The 20,067-nt window shown below is 40.9% G+C and overlaps 1 long non-coding RNA gene across 1 annotated transcript; it reads right to left on the bottom strand.

The window, feature by feature from the left end:
* Positions 1–2,072: 2,072 nt before the first annotated feature.
* LOC130592607 (uncharacterized) lies at positions 2,073–18,239 on the bottom strand. Its single transcript, XR_008970590.1, has 4 exons — positions 18,082–18,239; positions 16,607–16,671; positions 13,302–13,359; positions 2,073–2,613 (listed from the first exon to the last, which is right to left on the bottom strand). It is a non-coding gene; the product is annotated as an uncharacterized LOC130592607 (long non-coding RNA).
* Positions 18,240–20,067: the final 1,828 nt, after the last annotated feature.

The raw sequence follows: 20,067 nt of genomic DNA, 5'->3' as shown, positions 1-20,067 counted from the left end.
ACCAAATATAAAATCAGATATAAGACAATTCAGTGCACAATTCCAGTGCACTGGTATCCCTTCTTCCAGGTGGAATAACATCCTGCAAAGGGGGATGAGACCCAGTGTGAACAAACTCGGAGAGGACTGTCTGTTTACCCTGAGACTAAGCACCTACCAATCCATTTCTTTGTATTTCCCAGTAGGTACTGGCTTTGACTGTACCTGAAGGTCTTACAATATTCATCTTCACCTCTCCAAAATGGCCCTTGACTAGCCAGCAATCCTCAGCAAGATGAAGGGAACACTATGAACCAGAAAGGACACCACAACACACTGTGCCTTGCTCTACCAGTAATGGCTGCCTGCTGATTCTCTGCAGGTCACCCTTTACCTTCACAATTCTTGGCCTCAAATGTGTCACTTCATATGAAAAGCACTGCAGACTTGTTCCTGATGTAATGAGAGTGGATGTGTTGGAGAAATGCTCAGGTGTCAAAAATACCTGCATAAAACACCTTGAGTTAGGCCCTCTTCATTCAAGAAAAATCCTATTTCAGATCCCAAAAGAAGGTAACGCACCTGGAAATGGCATTTAAGATTCTGGTGTCAACAGTTTAAGAAACTAACTCCATCTAGTTCATGATAGTGCGTTTGAATTTAGGATGATTCATTACAAGTAAGCTCACCACAACCAGCTTGTACTTGTGGATTTCAAAGGTCTAATTTGGCTTGCTCAATAGCATAGAGCAATTCTCTGCAAGAGAAAAGGGTGGCATCAACTAAATCAGTCATTATCCAACTGAACAGAAACTACTTTCCAGTCATTAATATTGGTTATGCTTGTCTGCCCAAGCCAGGTATTAGGAAAATCAAACTCCTGTACTTGATCAGTAGTGCCCTAAGACTCCAAATTGCACATCAGAGAGGCATTTTCACACTATTCTTCTATCAGAAAGATGTTTCTGCTTTCAACAAAAGTGTGTAGTAATGTTTCTGCTTCTTGAAAAAGATTCCTTAGCTTAAAAGTTGACCTTTCAAAGTGTAACAAGTGCTTCTCCAATGCTATAAAGTTTTACTTGAGTTATTTACATGCAAAGGAGAGTGATTTTCTCTATTTACATACACGCTATTACTCTGCCTTGCTTACAGCGTTGCCTCTTAGAATGCAGTTTATGAGAAGAAATAAGCTGCTCAAACTGAAAAACCTTTTGAAGAAATACAGCATTTGTCTCATGTCTAACAGAATATTCCAACCAACAAAAACCTCACATACAAGCTATTCTTCAGCAACTAGATAGAGCTATGGTTGTGATCAGTAGATCTTGTGGCTTTTTCTTAAGCATCTCAAGCTGTTTGTTAACTGAAGCATTAGGTAATTACAACAATCCTTGTGGCACTATGTCCACAGGCATCTTCCAGGGGAACTGAAAGAGGCCCAACTTAAAGGATGCATTTTGATGGTTTCATCTTCTGTCAGTGTACCAACAAAGCTCCTCATCAAAGTTCAGTTATTTCAGATAAGGTTTTGTATCTTCAAATTATTTAGGGATCATGTGTGGAATTGTAGCAATTCTTTAAAAAGCTGACACTCCTCAGGTAGAAGCATGGGTGTGAAAACACATTAGTAGCAAATAATAGCAAAAAAAACACCCTGAACTGGTGTGATTTATTTGTCCCAGTGATTGTTCTATTTTAATCCTATGCCTTGAAAAGTGTCCCACTTGGAGATGAGTGTGGAAAAAAACATCTATCTTTAGAAAGCTGCCTAATCTTAACCAGACAAATTTAAACAACTATGTTATAAGTAAATATTACTAGAAGAAAGGATTGAGGCTTTAATAGTTACATATTTTCCCACTTGGCCATGTTTGTGCTTTAGAAGCCTTTAGATTTCAGTAAGCATTTGTGTTTTGAAAGATTACAAAGCCTGTTATTTTCCAGTAACTAGTATGTATTGTAGTACTTAGCTTTTGGCATAGGAGCTAATACAGGCTAAGATTTCCAAGAGATCTTAAGTTACTTTGATTAATACCTAAATCATTTGAAAATGGGATTTGATATTCTACATCCTATTGCAAACTGATGAGACCACAGGTCACAATTCATGCAGGGTTCTGAAAGGTGTATCAAACCCTTAATATCCAATCTCTCTATAAATCAAAATATCTAAGTGCTTCATCGGAATTCCTAGTGAGAGGATTGCATAGGATGTGTTTCCTCAGCGTCAGCTCTCCATAACAAATAAAAGGTCACTTATTATCTGGCTTTGTGATTGTGGAAGTCCATGTGAAGAAGTCTTTTTTTGGTGCGCTGGCATTGTGCTTGGCAAGCTAACCCAGTTGTTCCCATAGTGATGCTGTGTTATGTCACAGGAACATGCATTAGCTGGATCTTCCTTTCTTCATTTTCCTGTTTGCACAAGGTTTGCATGGTAATTGGTGTAAAATCTAGCTGCTTGTCCTGGGCTAATTTCAAATGCTTTCTGCTGTGCCCAAAGTTACAAGTTTAGAAGCGTGTCATGGGAATGCTGGTGTCTGTTTGCCATGCGCCCTTATAGCTGATGGAAGGGTCTGGTTGGTTCATGATGTTCAGCTCTTTCTTCAGGCTTTGAACTATTCTTCTCCTTTTTACCTAGGAATGAAAGGAAAACAAAAGGAGATTTGTTTGGCTGCTGCTCTTCCATGTTTATTATTAAGGAACAATATTTGAATTGATCTCTCCTATGTCAGAATTTAAATGCTGCCGGGTCAGATCCTGTCCTGATTTCTGGAGGGAGCCCCCTCAGCTCCAGAGTTGAGCAGGAGTTCCCCAAGCCTTGAGCACAGGAATAGCACAGCAGTGGCTGGCCTGAGACAGCCCTGTGCTTCCCAGGACATAACTACTGTCTCATCAACTGCCATTAGGGTAGAGTTTGTACAGAATCTGTAAAAACTAATCCTTAGTTGGGGAAATGCCATTTATCAAACATGGGCCTGTGCTACTTTTTCAAGCATCAGCTTCCAGAAGATGCTCTGCATTGCACTGCAGTTCCACTCCTGTGCACGGTACTGCCATCACTAATTTTGCTGGCTCACAGCAAGCTCACTCAGAAGAGTCTGCCAGTCCAGTAACAACCAGTGGCAGAGAAGGATGGAGCTGAAAGAAGAAACCCGTTCTCGCTCTCCAGTTTACTGATCTTGTTGATGTGCCCAATGATTGATGCAAATGTATATACTTTAAAGAGAGGAATCAAAATACCATATGGAGTAGTTATGAATCCAAATCTGGTTAGTCCCAGGCGTGTGTATCAAACAATAATGCTGTATTGCCCTAAAACCTTGACAGAGAAGTGCAACCCACACCTAATGGGGATTTTCTTTGTGCTTGCTGTGGTTTAGGCTCAGTTAGTACTTGGAACCCAGGACAGTACTATACATTGCAAATGAGTTCCTTTTAGACAGGGAAACACAGTTGAATGACATCAACACTCTGTATTGTAGGGAAAGTAGTGTCACTCCACGGCCGAAGTGCCACCCCTCTGTTCCTGCTTCTGAGGTTTCAGGTGTCTAACCCTAAAATGACTCCAACTCCCTCTGCTTTTGCTACTTCATCCTGAATAGCCACAAATTGCAAGAGGCAGAAGTTTTCTGCAGAAAACAGTAGCTGAAAAAAGCTGTTTGAACTTTGTAAAGCTGTTGACAACTGAATACATGGTGAACCAGTATGAAAGCAGATAGAAATGGCAGTGTTCAAAAGCAGTGTTGTGGATTTGCTTAATAGACTAAGTATATCTACAGTTCTAGTGACAGGAGATAGGCATATCTCCTCTGATATACATATCTATATATATTTGTGTGTGCATGTTCTCTGACACACTTTTAGGCACACCCAAGCACTTCTGTCAGTGTAGAGTTCAGAAAATGCATGGAGCTTAGAAAAACATGGTGTAGCTATAAACCAGATCTGTTTAGCAGATTCCAGTGCAGTTGGCTTGAACAATTCAGCTGTTGGAATACTTAGGTGAGTGCACTGATGGGTGCACAGCAACATCAGCAGTTTTCTGTATTTTGCTTTTCTGCTGCTCCATAAACTAAGCAGGTGAAAGCTCAGTGAGAATCTGCTTTCAGTACTGGTGTTTCAGGATTCCTTTATTTATGAGGCCTGCTGAGTTCCTCATGTAATGAAATGCAGCGTAAATGCGTTTGGCATTGTGAAGGAAGATTGACTTGTTCAAGAAGTCTGTGTATCCACATCAGATTACAGATGTGTTTTGGTTTTAGAGGCAAAATGGGGGAGTGGGAAATTATTAACTGTAGTTGGGGACTGCTTTGATTTTGTTCACTGTAGAGAAGGGGAAATGTTCTGTATTCTTTTGACCCCATGCTGAAAAACAACCTGTTTTCAGTACTGTTGTTGATACTTAAAGGTACGTGTGGCTTCGGTCGCTGGCTGGCACTGGGTGATTGAAGATTTTAGTTCTCCTGAGGAGCACAGTTTGGATCTTTTTTAATTAACTTGGATTCAGATCATAGAGGCTGAAAGTACTAAAGGAAATGACCAATACTTCATCCTTTTGTTGTTTTTTTTCTTGTTAATTCCTTGTGAGAAATTACAGAGGAAAAGAATCTGTGTTGTGATTCCAAGATCTCCTACTTGCTTAAGTGCTTCTTTAACTTGGTTAACTTGGTCAGCTTTTACTCCTCTTTTTATTTGTTTCGTGTCTGGCTTCTGATATTATCTTCAAATCAACAACTTTTCTGCTAAACCAGCCTGTTACATGTGGAACTATTGGCTTATAGCAAAGAATCTGAATAATAATCTCCCATTAACTCCACATCCCCTTACACAGTGCTTTTAGTATGAATGGGAGGGTACCAAATGGTTGGTTTGTTCAGCTGTCTTGATCCCTATTTCTGGTTTCTTTGACACAGCAGGATGCTGCCTGCGTTGTAAGCATCACTTGAATGTGCTGAAATGACATGGGGAAAAATGGAAGGTTATTGAATCAACTGCAGGAAAGAGAATGGTGCTGGAATAGCTGTTTTCCAACCTCTGTCAACTGGTAAAGGGCTGTACCGTACCCTGAGCTATAACAAAGGACAGCAAGCGTTAGCGGAGATTTCTTCTCCACTTGTTTCTTATCCCGTATCTCTTCACAGCAGAGGAAAGTGTGGGATTTTACTGGCATTTTAAAGGCAAGGCTCCCAGTTTCAGCCACCACAGTTGCTATTTCTGCATTGCTGCCTAGGGTACATTGTAAAAACTGAAGTGATTGCTGGCTTGGTGTAGCAGGCAGGAGGATTCCACACATTCATATCGTCCCTGTGGTACGCTGGAGATACTTCTATAAATTCAGTAATGTAGCTATGATTATTCTTCTCCTCACCTCTCAATTAACCAGTACTGCACATATTGTTCCCTGTCAAATAGCTTATTTCGTCAGATGCCAGAGAGCAGTGTTGTTCTCTTTTCAAATTGCCGGTTTGATTTCTGGCAGTACTTGATTGCTTTAAAATGTGCTTTCTGCATCCATTTTCCTCAATACTTAATTAACATGGAGAAAAAGCCTGAAATGAAGTTTCAGTTCAGTAGGTGTTTCACTTTTGTCCCCACTATCTCATTCATTTATTTCTTTTAGCTCACTCTAGTGCAGGGACTTCATTTTTCATTTGCAAGAAATTCTGCAGTCTAGATTATCTCTTTTTATAGCTAAATCCCCCTGGAAAAGGCATCCTGTGCTGGGAGGAGGCACAGAGGCAAGACAGAAGAAGAGGTAGGAAAAGCAATCCAATATCAAACCAAAACTGCAGTGAGTGTACGTAAGCTGGTCATTTATTCAGCCAGCCATGACAAAAGGCTGTGTTCAGAACGCATGTAGATGAGGCCCTTAGTGATTTAGTGGTGGCCTTGGCAGTGCTGGGGTAAAGATCTTGATGATCATAAAGGTCTTTTCCAACTGAGCTGATTCTATGATTCTATGTGCCTCCAACAGTGCTGCAGTAACAGCATGAGAGGGGTTAGTCAGGAGTCGCAGCATGTTACCAGAACAGTCTTGAACTTTGTAGGAAGAGTTTAGTTTTAACATTGCAAAAACAGTTTCCATCTATGCTAAATACAAGCACTGCTTTACAAGACTGCAGCTACTACAGCGCTAGAAATGCTTCAGCAACATCTGTGGTGCTTCTGTGCCTGTAGAAGAATATCTCTAGGCATCTACAGTGCAGGTAACTGCTTGAAAGCACTTGACTCTCCCCTTCATCCCCCTTCCCTCAGTGTGGCCTCTTCTGTTGTAAGCGCCTGTGGGAAGGTAAGAGCCTGCATGCAGTAAGCTACCATGGAGCAGAGCTCCATAAAACATGTTGCATAAGGTAGCAGCAAATTTACCTTTTCTTTGTAAAAATAATGTGGAAGACTGCTACTAAATCATAGCCTGGGCTCTAAAGTTATGCCTACCATGGGCACCCTTTTCTCAGAAGTAAAACACCAGTTTGATGTTCCAGAATTCATTGGAGCAAAAGGAGTTGCTTTTTCTCTATAAAAAGCCCATTTCCCTGTGACACCATGTGTTTGTCTATTTCAGCCTTACAAAGAGCCATAAGCTACATACATCGATGATCCAATACAGTCGTCATGGGAGACAGGAAAATGGTGATGAATATGTGGTCCACAGGTTGGATTCCAGCTGTTAGTAAGCAATTAAACACTTCACCTACCTGAGTGGCAGATGATTGCAGAATGGACCTGACCAGTGTGGCTGACTTGCTCAAGACTGAGGAAATGATTAATATTACATTAAGAATGAATCAAGTGGGAAATGGATTATGGGTTAATCAATTAGGATTACTAGAGCATCCCCAAGGAATTCTGCTTTATTAAGAGATGATAAACATGATGGCCTCTCTTTGACATGTGGGTATCCATGACATAAAATGGAGTCTAGAGCCTGTCACATAGAAAGGGCAAAAGATGGGCAGATTTCAAGAAACCTAGGGGGAAAATCTAGAAACTCCAGTTCAGTTGAAAGGCCATTACAATGGGTATTGAATCCTTTAACAGAAAGGAGTTGTTCTTGTTGAAACATATTAAGGACAATGAATAATGGAGCTGGAAACCAATAATGTCCAGTGCTTTGAAAGAATCACTTTTCTAGCTCAGTGCTATATTAGTTCTGAACACTACACCAGTGCTCAGAACATACATAATCCAAACTCCTTGTGCTAGGGATTTCTGTGTGCATATGCTTTGATAAAATGACAGATGAGATTTGCAATCTGCAGTGTCAGGGGTTTTATTTTTGAGAAGTTTATGGCCTTAACAGACATTAAGAAATGCCCAAGAACAGTGAAAAGAGCAACTTCAAAACCTCTTCCATAGCTCTAAATCGATTCTTGTAATAATTTCTGAACTAATTTAAAAGTCATTAAAAGCTGTCTGCAAGGCTGCTCTTTCTAAATATTATAGGGCAATTTTCTATCTTCTCTGCTCTGTTTTGCTGAGTTGACTGCTAAAGTGAACCTTCACCAAAAGGGAAAAATCCAGTACAGCAGCCAAGACTATGGAAGGCTGAGGACTCTGAGAGCTTGTGGCCGGACCTGCATGGTGCTGAGATTTGATCCTGTGTTCTAACTATGTGTCTGTCACCTTTTCCTCTCTTTGCCCCCCCTCTAGATCTCATTTGAAGCTTGCTGACATATAACTAAAGCATGGCCTGGATCAGGCTTAGCTGCAGTGCTGAACTAATCAAAGCTGTAAGCTATGCAGGTGTAAAGAGTATGTTGTCATCTGTTTGTATTTCACAGAATCACAGAACAGTTCGGGATGGCAAGGACCCAAAGATCATCCAGTTCCAACCCCCTGCCATGGGCAGGAACTCCTCACACTAGACCATGTCCCCCAAGGCTCTGTCCAAGCTGGCCTTGAACACTGCCAGGGATGGAGCATTTACCACTTCTCTGGGCACCCTGTTCCAGTGCCTCACTACCCTCACAGTAAAGAACTTCTGCCTTGTATCTAACCTGAACTTCCCCTGTTTAAGCTGAAGCCCATCACCCTTTGTTCTATCACTACAGTCCCTGTTTCCCAGTTGTCTCAAAGTATGGAAAGCCTGGTTTACACAGGAAGGTACCTATGTACTTGTAGAGTCATACAGTCATAGAATAGTTAGGGTTGGAAAGGACCTTAATATCATCTAGTTCTGCTGGTATTCGCCTCTGCACACACAGCTAAATGTGCATATGGAATGGGAAGAACCAGAGCAACATTTCAGTCTACTTGGCTGTGCAGTATGTCCCTTGCCAGAGCAGGCAGTGAAAAGAGCATGTCCAGCTAAAACTTAGATAAAATTTAAGACACTGAGATGAAACTATTCATGCTGGAACTTTTATAAATATTAGCCATGCCACTTTGCCAGAACTGAAGATTCCTTCTTTAAGTCCCATGCAGAAGAAAACTTGTTTCACAGGACATTCCCCCTTCTGCTTATGGTGGGGCCATTGGGTCAATACTGGTTTGGAAGAAAGTTTCCACATACCAGCTCACTGACATATTCTTGTGAGAAGAATAAACTTTGGGTCCTGTGCTCATCCCAGAGCAGTCATTTTCATTTTTACTGGTTTCCTTTAAAAACTTTCCCATGTGCAGTATCTAATTATGGTACATTACAAAAACCTGTGTTTCAATGGTACCAGTGCACAGTGCTGAAAGGGACTGTTGGTAAATTGCTTATGCACTTTGATGATTAAGCCAGTAATTATTGCATTAGCAATCTAAATCACTCTTTTCAGCTGATGTATCTCCTCCTAAGGCAATCCCAGGAGATGTGATGGGCTGAGTAGAAAGGATATGGCACTGGAAGAAGGGAAGCACAAAGAACATGCAGGAGATAGTGCCAGGGATTAAGTGGAGGTGCTTTCTCCTGTGTCTGGTTCAGTGTGACTCAGGGTGGTACATCAAAGGGGTGTGATACATCAAAAAGGATTTATTATTTCCCTTAGAAATGTTAAAATAGACATTTCTAGTGCTGGCTGTGAAAGGCCCCGTGATGCTTCCTGCCAGGTCTTGTCACTGAGGTTATACTCACACAGTAATCAAAGCAAATGATTTTATTAGGTTGAGCAGATCTTTTATAAGAGCATGTAGGGATGGGACAAGGGGGAATGGCTTTAACCTGGTAGAGGGGAGATTGAGATGAGCTCTTAGGCAGAAGTTCTCCCCTGTGCGGGTGCTGAGGCACTGGCACAGGGTGCCCAGAGAAGCTGTGGCTGCCCCATCCCTGGCAGTGTTCAAGGCCAGGTTGGAACCTGCTCTAGTGGAAGGTGTCCCTGCCCGTGGCAGGGGGCTGGAACTGGATGAGCTCTAAAGTCCCTTCCAACTCAAACCAGTCTGGGGCTCTCTGAGTAAGATGCCCTTTCAGCTTCCACACCACTGTGCCATTCAGCTGCCTATGCTGTTCCATGTTCCTGTACTGAAATGTTTGGTAACATAGCTGGATGTGTTACCAAACATCACCCCCTCACCTGAGGTCAACCTTTTGGTGTCTTTACACTGCATTTTTTGAGAATGAGCACTTTAGGATCCTCCGAAAAGCGAAGGCATAAAGCAAGTTTCAGACACTGCTTTGCGTCTTCAGGAGCTTTTGGCTTTATTTGATAAAACTTCAGGAAATAAGCTACTTGGAGCAGTTTGCTCCCTGGAAGATAGATGGGCACCAGATCCTGCACCCCTGCAGTGTTGTTTTCCCATCAATGTCCTGAAATGATGCACTCGCAGACCCATTTCAGAGGCTATTTCAAGCCCAGAAGTGATATTTTTCTACCCTCGTGGGTTCAAAGAGCTACACTTTTGCCTGTACTTCTTAGCAAGAACCAGCATGGTTTTCTCTTTTTAAGGAAATATTTCTCATGGAATTGATAGCTTCTTCAACTGCATCTGAGTATGGATCAGGGTTTGAGCTCACTATTATGGGCAAATATCACCCTTGTACTTCTAAAGGTGTGTTTTATACCTACTGTTGGATTTGAGCAAGTGGCTAGATAAGAACATTTTTACAAGCTTTCCTGCAAGGAGACCAATTCATTGCCACTACCATTTCACTGTTTGCTCTGTGGGAATTTATTATTGAAAATCCAGTTTCTTGATAAGTGTGCTCAAAAGTAATGCAGTTCTAAAACACAGAGCACAGTTTGAACCTCCAGGGCTGGGTAGGTGAAAGGAGTCCTCAGCTGAAGATTTCTAAGCAGAATGCAGAGGTAGTAAACCAGTGTGAACAGCAGAAATAAATCTTGATGGGAGCAGTGGTGCATGCTTTCTCCTGGGCACACTACTTGAAATGGTGTGTTTTAAAGCAAAGCAAATTGCTTCTCAGGTATACCTGATGAACCACATTGAAAACTGCCTTGGGCTCGAGTTCAGTGAAAGAACTGCTCTCTCTGCCCTACTTTACACCAATAGCTATGCCATGTTGTTACCTAGAGCATAGCATCAAAGCTGAAGGTGCTGGTCTTTTTAAAAGTCTCTTGTCTTTGAGGCACTGTCCTTTATGTGTTTCCTATAGTCTTTCACTCTCTCCTTGTCTATGCAGTTACTTCCCCCCAAACAGGGGAATTAGGCAATTAATTGCTTTCTCCTTCCCCTCTGTCACGATGTAGCAGCCCATTCAGTGTATAACCTTCTCCCTGGAAGGGTGATGGTGCTACCCTCTTAAAGCTGGAGAAGAGGCTATAGGTACTACAGCCATAAATTCCCTGGTAAGAGGTAAGGACTGATCGGCTGAACGTGGACATTGGGTCAGGCAATGCAGATGGATGAGTTTAAGCACCCTCGTGGTGCATGAAGCAGCAGTAGATCAGAGTGGAGGTTGTTTTAGGGAACAGATCTCAGACACTATGCTGGAGTAAAGTGTCAGCAGGAGTTTGTGCAGGGGTGTTGGTTTTGGATAGAAAGCACACAGAAGAGCAGAGCCCAGAGAAGACAGTACCCAAATAACAAGCTGGAAGGCATCCAGCATGGGTAAAAAAGAGAGAACCCTACCAAAACACTGCAAAGACCTTGACAAATGTTTCCATCTCCTTATTTTGTCTGTGTGGTCCAGAAAACAGTGATAGTGAATAAAAAGTATTTGGTTTGAAGACAACAAAATGAAAGAGACAAATATATTTTTGTAGGACAAAAAGTCCACTCGTTCTGGAATTCCTTTCCAGCCCCTGGCCAATTCACTTTTAAAGCTCTCAAAGCGATTCAACTTCCATTACTTCTCTTATGGGAACTGTGCCTGTTCTAATGAATTGCCCACCAGCTTCTCATGGCATGGGTTACACTCACACTCCTCAGTTAATCTCTTCAAAAGATGCTGCTTTTTCCTGTGCATGCTACAGCCTTCTAATAAATAGAGGCAGTTTTGGTCTTCTTCCTTTCATCGTTGCATGACTAAACATGCAAATGCGTGGTTTAAAAAATCCTTTAAATCTGTTCTTGGCCAATTAATTTTACTCCTCTTTGGTGAATTTCTTTATAAAGTCTTCAGACAGTATTTTTGGAGAGGAAAACAAGAGGCTTAAGCTCTCCTAAGGTGCAGAGCAACACGCTGAAATATATCAAACATGTTGCAACAGGATATACTAAAAATCCACTACTGTTTACAAACTTCTCCTTCTGGAAGGAATCAAGGATCTTCCGTCTCCTCTTAAAGGATGCTCTGTTTCTAAGGCACTGAGAGCCTTGCAAGAGTTGACCTCGCAAACATGTTCAGCATCCCCTAGTCAGCTGTAAATTGCATATCCTCACACTGAGGTGCATTGCTGATTTCTCTCCCACAAAACTGATTTAAAATTCACTAATTTCACATCGGATTATTCCTCACACACTTTGCCACCTACTGACTGTCAGTCAGACCAGCATCTAAACAGATACCAAAACACCATCTCTCTCCTAATTGTGGCACTTTGAAAGACCAAATAACCTTCTGCATTCTAATTATCTTACAATTCCTTTGTTGGTTATTTATGTGTCATGCAAAGCACACGTGTAATTTCCACATGGCTGCTGCTGAAGAAAGTACTGTTCTAAATGGCAGCATTCCAAAGCTGCAGAAACAAATAAGCAAAAGTAGCCCATTTAAAAGCCTCGCTATGCCAGCTCCTCAGAAATGTTCCCACCTGAATCTGCTGCAGTAATAAGAGCTTTAGAGTGCAAAGTCCAAACGCCTGCCCATGAATCCTCTGGATCATCAGACCAAATGAAATGCCTTTTTGTATAGAGGCCTTTGAAGTCAGATCTAGAGGAGGACTCGGGCATCAAATCCCTGTCAAGGCTACAATTAGCAGCCTGACCTCTGGCAGGACATGGGAGAAGTGTGGGATGAAACAGACCCAAGCCCCATGCATTGGGCAGGGACCCTCTAACAAGCACTTGGCAGGCAATGCATGTGGAAGACTGTGACTAAACTCTTGAACCTACTGTGGCTCTTGTGGTTCTGTTCCAGGCCCGTAGGAATGTGTTTTTCTTCCTTGTTTTTTGATTTACTACAAAGACCGTAAAGAAGAAAGAATTTACATTTCATGGGCTTTGACCAGTCTGGGATAGCAGCAATAACAATACAACCGCTAATACCATCTTCTCTGTGAATGACTTTCAAGAGGAAAACAGCATGTTCTTTCTGATTTTTATAAGAACAGTTGTAAGCCCAGCTCTAAGATCTGGATTAAAACAGCTACAGGTGCTTTTGCTCATCCTAAATAAGATGCCAGACTTGTAGAGTAGACAGGACTGTGGCTGTGTATTTGTGCCTGGCATCTCCTATTGCATCTCCATAGGCTGCTTCCTTCTCGGCAGGTCAGATGTTCAGATAAGCATTTTGAGCTGTATAATTCTCAGCAAGCACCACATAAGAGGAGCCTTAATGTTGATCTTAAGAGTTTTATACTCTGCTCTGGTGACCAAACTCTTAAAAGCAAGTTATCAAAACCTAAGGTCTATCTTACTGGATCTAGTCAGAGCCTGCAAGGCTCTCTTGCTGGTCTACTCTAGAACATAACAAAAAAGTGCATCAACAAACATTCTTTGTAAATAGGTTTTACGTAATTAAAGCCATTCTGCATGTTAAGTACATTATCTATCTTTTAGAAACCTAATTAGACTAATAGACAAAAATGTACAGAAGAAATCTCTCTTTAGCAGTCCTTCGTGGAAAACACGCTTACTGCTGCTTTTGAAGAATTAGTTTCTCCTCACCTTGTATTAAAATTGCATAGCAGTCAATCTACCACAACTTGTTGCTCAGCATTGATATACAACATTTCTACTGGAGGTGACAGAATAGTTAATAATAGATGTTTTTTGCTCACCTCATCAAGGATATGCCTCTTGCTTTTAATGTGCATTTCAAATACATCTTCTAATGCCCTTAAAAAAAAGAATGAAAAGCAGCATCACTGCAAACAAAGATTGTTCAAAGGCCATACACTTCCAAATGAAAGCTACCACTCAGCCTGTCTCTCAGATCACTCAAAATACATCCCAACTTCTCACTTTTGCCCTGTCCTATCATACCTGTCACTGGATTTAAAAAATACAATCTTAAACATTTGAAGGTTGTTGAATATTCTCATTGCAAGTGCATGCAGTTGGACAGGAACTGTGTCTCACATACACAATTCCAATTTCTACTTCCACAGTCAATACAAATATAAGAGTATTAGTGCTCTTCATCCCCCTCTGCATCTTGATGGGGCCTAAATCTTTCTTGCTTTTGTCAAGCCCTGTCCCACCACATTCGCTGGGTGAAAATGCTGAGGGTACTGGACAGTCCTGCAAGCAGCTTCCTAGATTCACGTATAGCTGGTATTCCTTTGTCTGGGATACTGCATTACCCCCAGGACTTTAAATTGCCTCTATCCAATACTTTGTAGACCTCTGAAGGTCATTTGCATTGTCTCTGCTTTCTGGCTTCCTTCTAAGGGAAACATGGAAGGCTGAACTTTCATACTTCTGTTAACTAGGGGTATCAAGGAAAGAGAGATGCCTTCAGAAAGTGCTCTCAATATCCTTTCTTAATGGTGTACGATCAGCTGCAAGCAAAAAACGTGCTCAGAGTGATGAGCATCAATAAAAATAAAGACCTAACTGAGCAGCAAAATGAGATCTCCAGGTTCTAAAATCATAACTTGGGTAAATATAACCCAATGGCTGCATTTTCAAGCAATCATAAAAGCTGAAAATACCTGCAGTGAGCTGGAGGGCTCAGCAGAGCTGTTTTGGCTCTATACTGTATTTTTGAATTGGGAGGGCATTTATGATTTTATCTGTAGAGAAACTGGCCTAAATAAATGGAGATATTAAAATGTGTCTATCATATTAATCAGACAGCAAATTAGCTAAAGCCATTATTTGTGTCTTTTCTAGTCTGTCACTAAATCGATTTAGAAATTCAACTTGTGATTTGAGACAAAAGGCTACTATTGATTGCTCGCTTTTATTCTGCAGAGAAATCAAGTTGTTATTAGAGACTACCTAAGAAAACAATGGATGAGTTTTAATAACCTCTGGTTTTGAGGGAAGAGTGCACAGCATCTAAACAACCTCCATCTAAAGTCAACAGAGCAGTCCTTTCACCCTACAAGCCTGAGCACGGGCACCTTGGTGCCCCACTGTGTTATGAGCTGGGCTGAATGTAGAACACGACTCACATCATCCAGGTACAAGTTTGTGTTCTCTCATTTGGTTTTCATTATCTATAGACAAACCCCCTTATTTTTCTGAAGGATACTAATCCTGTTAATATGGAGACTGGCACACAGTAGGTTTTTAGGGGGTTATTTTAATGTTATCTTCTTGTTAACTGTACATATGGGCAGGCATGATACTTCGCAATGTTTAAAATGTGTGGTGAGTCAGTGTTTTTCAAATCTACTGTTGTTTCTCCCAGTGTAACCAGAAAATTCACTTCTAATTTGGGCTTTGAAGTTGGAAAGCTGCTTCAGAAGGAAGGGGAAAACTATTACCTTTAACTGACCGCTCAGAAAACAAACTAATCACTTGTATTAATGGGCACTTAAAAAAAAACCCCAACAACATTTGAAAGAGCCTTAGGGATTTTAACTGAAATCCTCTAGATTGAAAGGGAAGCATCTTGGTCTGGTGTCAGACTGAGCTTGATTGATTCCAGTGGGTTAGCACCTCTCCAGCATCAAAGCACAGCACTTGACAAAGACTGAAATCTTAAACACTGGGGTTAAAACCTCTATCACAGGAAGAGTTTCTCCCACTTAGGATGCAGGCTAGGAAATGGCACAGAAAAGGAGCACACAGTTACAAGTCTACAAACAGACCTGTGGTTCAGCACAGCTCTCTAAACATTAGAGATGTCATAGATTTCAATTAGAAATGGCAGTGTGAAGTGGTGCACGTGTGTAACAGGATCTCATGGACAGAACATGAAACCAGAAAAGGATGCTGCAGTTAGTCACCAGCAGCACTGCTTGCATTTGGCTCTAGTCTTTATGTCTTGATCATTAACTTGATAGTGCATAAGTCCTTAAGAAAGCAATTATTGCATTTATTTAGTTTGCTCTTATAGGAGGGAGGAAGAAGTCTAAATACAAAATCTTGCTCTGATGCAGTTCGTTAGCAAAGACCCATTGCAGCTCCATGGCTGCACTGGATTGACTGGGAACTGGAATGAGACTCTGGTAACAATAATGTCTATCACCATACTATACAAGGTCAAAGCATATGATGTTTCCATATTTCTGTTAGTAGCCACTGGGAAATATGAGGGTGGCTGAAAACACTTTCTGTTCAGCTACTCAGCTGAAATCCTGACTCCTATAAACCACAGTCACTAAAGTATTCATTAAATTCAACTGATTTCAAGTTTCACTCGAATCTCGTTAAAACCACCAATTCTTTACACTGATTGAATGATTGTCAAATATCTGTTACCCAATGGAATAAACAAGAAATTGGAAGCACTTACTCTTTGTGAAAACAACTTCTAATCAAAATATCATTAGTAAGATCTTGTAGAAAGTGAAGATACTCTTCTTCTCTACACAAATACACAAGCTGTCAGCATCTTTAACGCACACTGAAGACAAATAAGGTTTAAAATGCCAGCTGAAGAGGTAGCAGGTTTAGAGTGATTAAACCAACTCAAATAAGGAATTGTGTCAACATAGCCAAAAGTGACGAATCTATTTAGTAGTCTGCAGTTTTTACTGTTTAGGTTTATACTTAAAATGACTGGTTCTGTTGGCCAACTCCCTGATTACTTTAAGCCATTAATTTCATTAACCAAGAATATCTATGCCTTTTGTGAATACTCAGTTAAAAATAGTCCCAATGCACAAAGCGTAAGTATCAGAAGATAAATTATTATTTACACTTTTTATTTATTTGTTATGTACTTATTCTTAACATACCTAGTTTGCCTACAGTAAGAGGGGTGGCATGACTCTGAAAATCTCTTCCGATCTTTACACTTCCCAAGCACACAGCTAAATCCTATGTCCCTCATAGAGTCCCTTCTGCTCACTGCATACAGCCATTACTAATTGGCTCTTGTGCCATGTTTTCAATGTTCCTCTAGATTCCTACTTTAATATTTTGATAGGAAACTTAGTTAAAAGGGACAAACAAATATTTAACTTACGTTTCTTCAAGTTGCGATCCTGAAGAAAGTGGCATTTCAGAATCAGGAATCCATAATTCATAGTTCTGCCACAAACAAGTAAAGAGGAAAAGTAGATTTTGTTATAATCGTCTTTGTATTAATATCCCACATTTCCATTCAGAGCACCATGGGAACTGATCTGATTTCATAACATATCAAAATCATAACAGCATCATACTGAACTGACATGCCAACTCATGTGAAATAAATGTCTTGAGTGTCAATCACATATAAATAGTGAAAAACGATTATTATTAGGTAGGTTTGGAAATGGAAACAAGCTTGTATAAGCTAAAAAATGATGCAAAGACTATAAGGGAAATCAGAAGTTCTGATGTAATAGAATATATTTGCAGACTTCAGTGAAATAACGCAGCTTTTTGTTTAAAAGGACATGAAAAATACATTCGTATCTTTGAAAGAAGACCTAGGAACCCAGACTGATATAGAAATTATCTTTTTCTGCAGATTATCAAATGGGAATTGGATTTTCTCTTGGTAATGTTAGAAAAAGAAGGTTTTGGTGGTTGGAACAAGGAACAGAATAGTTCTAGCTAGCAGAGGGCTATCACAAATCCTGCCTGTGGTGCCTTGGCTGAGCTGTGTAGGAGTTTAACACTGCTTCTGTAAAGGGGCGAGCGGGCCAAAGAATCATACAAAATTTCCCTGTCATGCATGGTTTGGCTACACTTATTTAGGAACCCTTATTCTTTCTTAAGAGCACTAAAATTCCCTAAATTAATCCCCCATTAATCTTAAAAAATCCAGGCAACTAATGGAGTGCAACTTCCAAAGTCCTGTATGGCATAAACAGCACTGAGTGTGGGCTGGGTGATGAGCACTTTGGTTGCACATTTCTGGGCTCCAAATTATTATCTGGATGGAGTGAAAGGCTGTAAATCACAGAACCGTTCGGGGTGGAAGGGACCTCTGGAGAGCACCCAGTCCAACCTCCCTGTCAAGGCAGGGCCACCCAGAGCAGGTTACAGCTGAAGCAAGTGTTTGAAACCTTAAGTGCAGTGAGGAGGAAAAAGCCCTGCTTTGAAAATAACAGATTTGTGCTGGAATACAGTGTTTTTTTCATGGTGCAAAATACCTCATTTGTGTTTCTCAGACCAATTACTTTACCTGTTCCTATTTTATTCACAGTCTGTTGACCCTATCTAGCCGTGCCAGCTAGATTTCACAATTTCAGTCTTATAGACTTCTTATGAGATGATTTCATTTTTAGGTTTTGTTCTTATATATTCCCCAAAGCCAACGACTGTTGTGATTTAAGCCCAGCTGGCAACTCAGAACCATGCAGCCACTCACTCACTCCCCCACGTGTGCAAAGCACAATGGATTAGCTGGGCTTAAACCACGACAATTATCCATCTCATTTCTACACAACCAAGGCAATTTTTGTGTATGAGCTCCATTCCTTTTCTTTGTAACAAACCGGGTACACCAACCTTAACTAGCTGCTGAGAAAAGCGAACTGAATGTGGTCTCACACGTGCATCTTCTAAAACCCTGAAAGATTAAAAGCACAGTGAAAAGCAGTCATGCTTCAAATGATGTGTTTGAAAGTGAAACGACTTAACTTTTAGCACTTAGGTATAAGCAAAGTACCTGTGCGAGTCTCCTTTCTTTCCATTATTGATGTCTGCTGATTTAAGTGATGGTCTGCCAGGGGAGGAGCTCTTTTTTGGGGAAGGAGGATTATAATACCTATATTTTACAAGAAAAGATTGGTTTGATGTCTTTAAGATTTGGGGTGTAAAACGCTGCTCCTTTGCTGTGAAGTAAACTGAATGTTTGTCAAGGAGGTCCCCAGAGTATGTTTTATTAAAAGAGCTTTGAATTGCCTTCTTCCTGTTGTGACTGCCTGAATGCAGGCATGACTGCAGAAGTGGTGAAACAGGTGATCTGTCTGTCCTAGAGTTGTGAACAGGAATTTGAGACAAAGCATGCTGTGCAGTATTTCGGATGTTCTTTCTTGCAGTAGGAGCTGGCATCAGAGTCCTTGAAGTGAGCTTCTGAATAGATACAGAGTGGGGTTGCTCTTTCTTTGTCCTGTAACAGTTGTTCTGACCAGACATCAGATATAGATGACCATTTTCCAACAGTGAGCAGCTCTCCTGTAAGTTAAAGAACAAAATAACTGATAGAAAAATCACAAAAGTGATGTGCTGGAGACATTGTCTTCTACAAACTGATTCACACAGGAGGAATTCTAAGTAACTGTTTTCAAACTGTCTCAAGTGCTCAAAGTGACTTGCTGAGTTTCAGGAACCACAGTCAGGAGTAAAGCCACTCTGCCATTGTTCTAGAGCTAAAGAGACCTGTTTCTAGGTTCTTTTGCCTTCCTTCTCTTTACCAGGTTGAGCTTGCTAATGACAAGTAGTCTTGGGAAATTACATAGAAACATTCCATTTTGCTTGCTAGGGCCCATAAGGGAGAACAGGAGGTTTTTCCTCCCTTGGACGTTGTGCATTCTCATCTATGGAACTAACGTCTCAGTGGCAATCTCAGGGGCGTCTTCCCTTCTCCCTCCTTGATGCCCATGCAGGTGTAAGCAGGACTCCATCTCGTGAGTTTGAAGTCAAACAGAACCACTGTTATCCTCATAAATACCACTGGTGAAATTGTGGCCTGTCATTTCGCTGTTTATCTTTGTGGGGCACAAAGTTTTACAAATGAAAACAATGCTCATGTTTGAACTGGATGGCATTCTGTTTAAACAGCATCATTAGTAATCTAGCGGTAAACCCACTATAATTCTCAACAAATTAGAAAGTTTTACAATATAAATATAGCCTGCTGAGGAATTTCTGCCCCCAAGAGACAGTGGACTATGTACAAGGAAATGTTTTGCAAGACTTTGTCTATTGAGGTGACGTCCACTGGCAGAATTTGGTGAAGAGCGGGCCTACTCACACCAGCATGAGTTTGTACAGTTTCTGGTATCTGGCAGAATATATAGAATTAAGATTAACTACTTTGAGGTCTTGCTTTTACCAGTAAATACCATTCTGAAACTCAGAGAATACTGTAAACCAGTGTCAAGTTATTGAATTGCGTGATAAGAAAATCATTGTGATTTAGTTCTCTTGCAAATATTGTGAACAGAAATCATCTGATAAGAATGTTATCACGCACAGCAGCAAATTTCTGGGCACCTATGTAATACTTAATTAAGAATTCTAATTCCATTTGCCCAAGGAACAAAGAGAACTCATACAAGTTTGTGAGTGGCACACACATACCCATGCTGTCAGCGCAGGGACATATTTTAGCCATGCACATGTAGCCATGACATGGGTACCTGCCATTGTAGGCCATGTAGGGATAGCAACAGTTAGGTGAGAGGATAACTGCCAGTTGCTAAAGCTGAGAGTCAAATCTTATTTCATTTTGACTACAGTATAAAAAGCCACACTGACTAAACCTGCACT

The sequence above is a fragment of the Pezoporus wallicus genome, unplaced genomic scaffold (assembly GCF_028554395.1).
Source record: "Pezoporus wallicus isolate ANWC-B61680 ecotype Strahan unplaced genomic scaffold, APGP_CSIRO_Pwel_v1 contig_14703, whole genome shotgun sequence".
NCBI lineage: Eukaryota > Metazoa > Chordata > Aves > Psittaciformes > Psittacidae > Pezoporus > Pezoporus wallicus.
The sequence above is the reverse complement of the archived record's forward strand: the minus strand, read 5'-3'. Positions and strand labels throughout refer to the sequence as shown.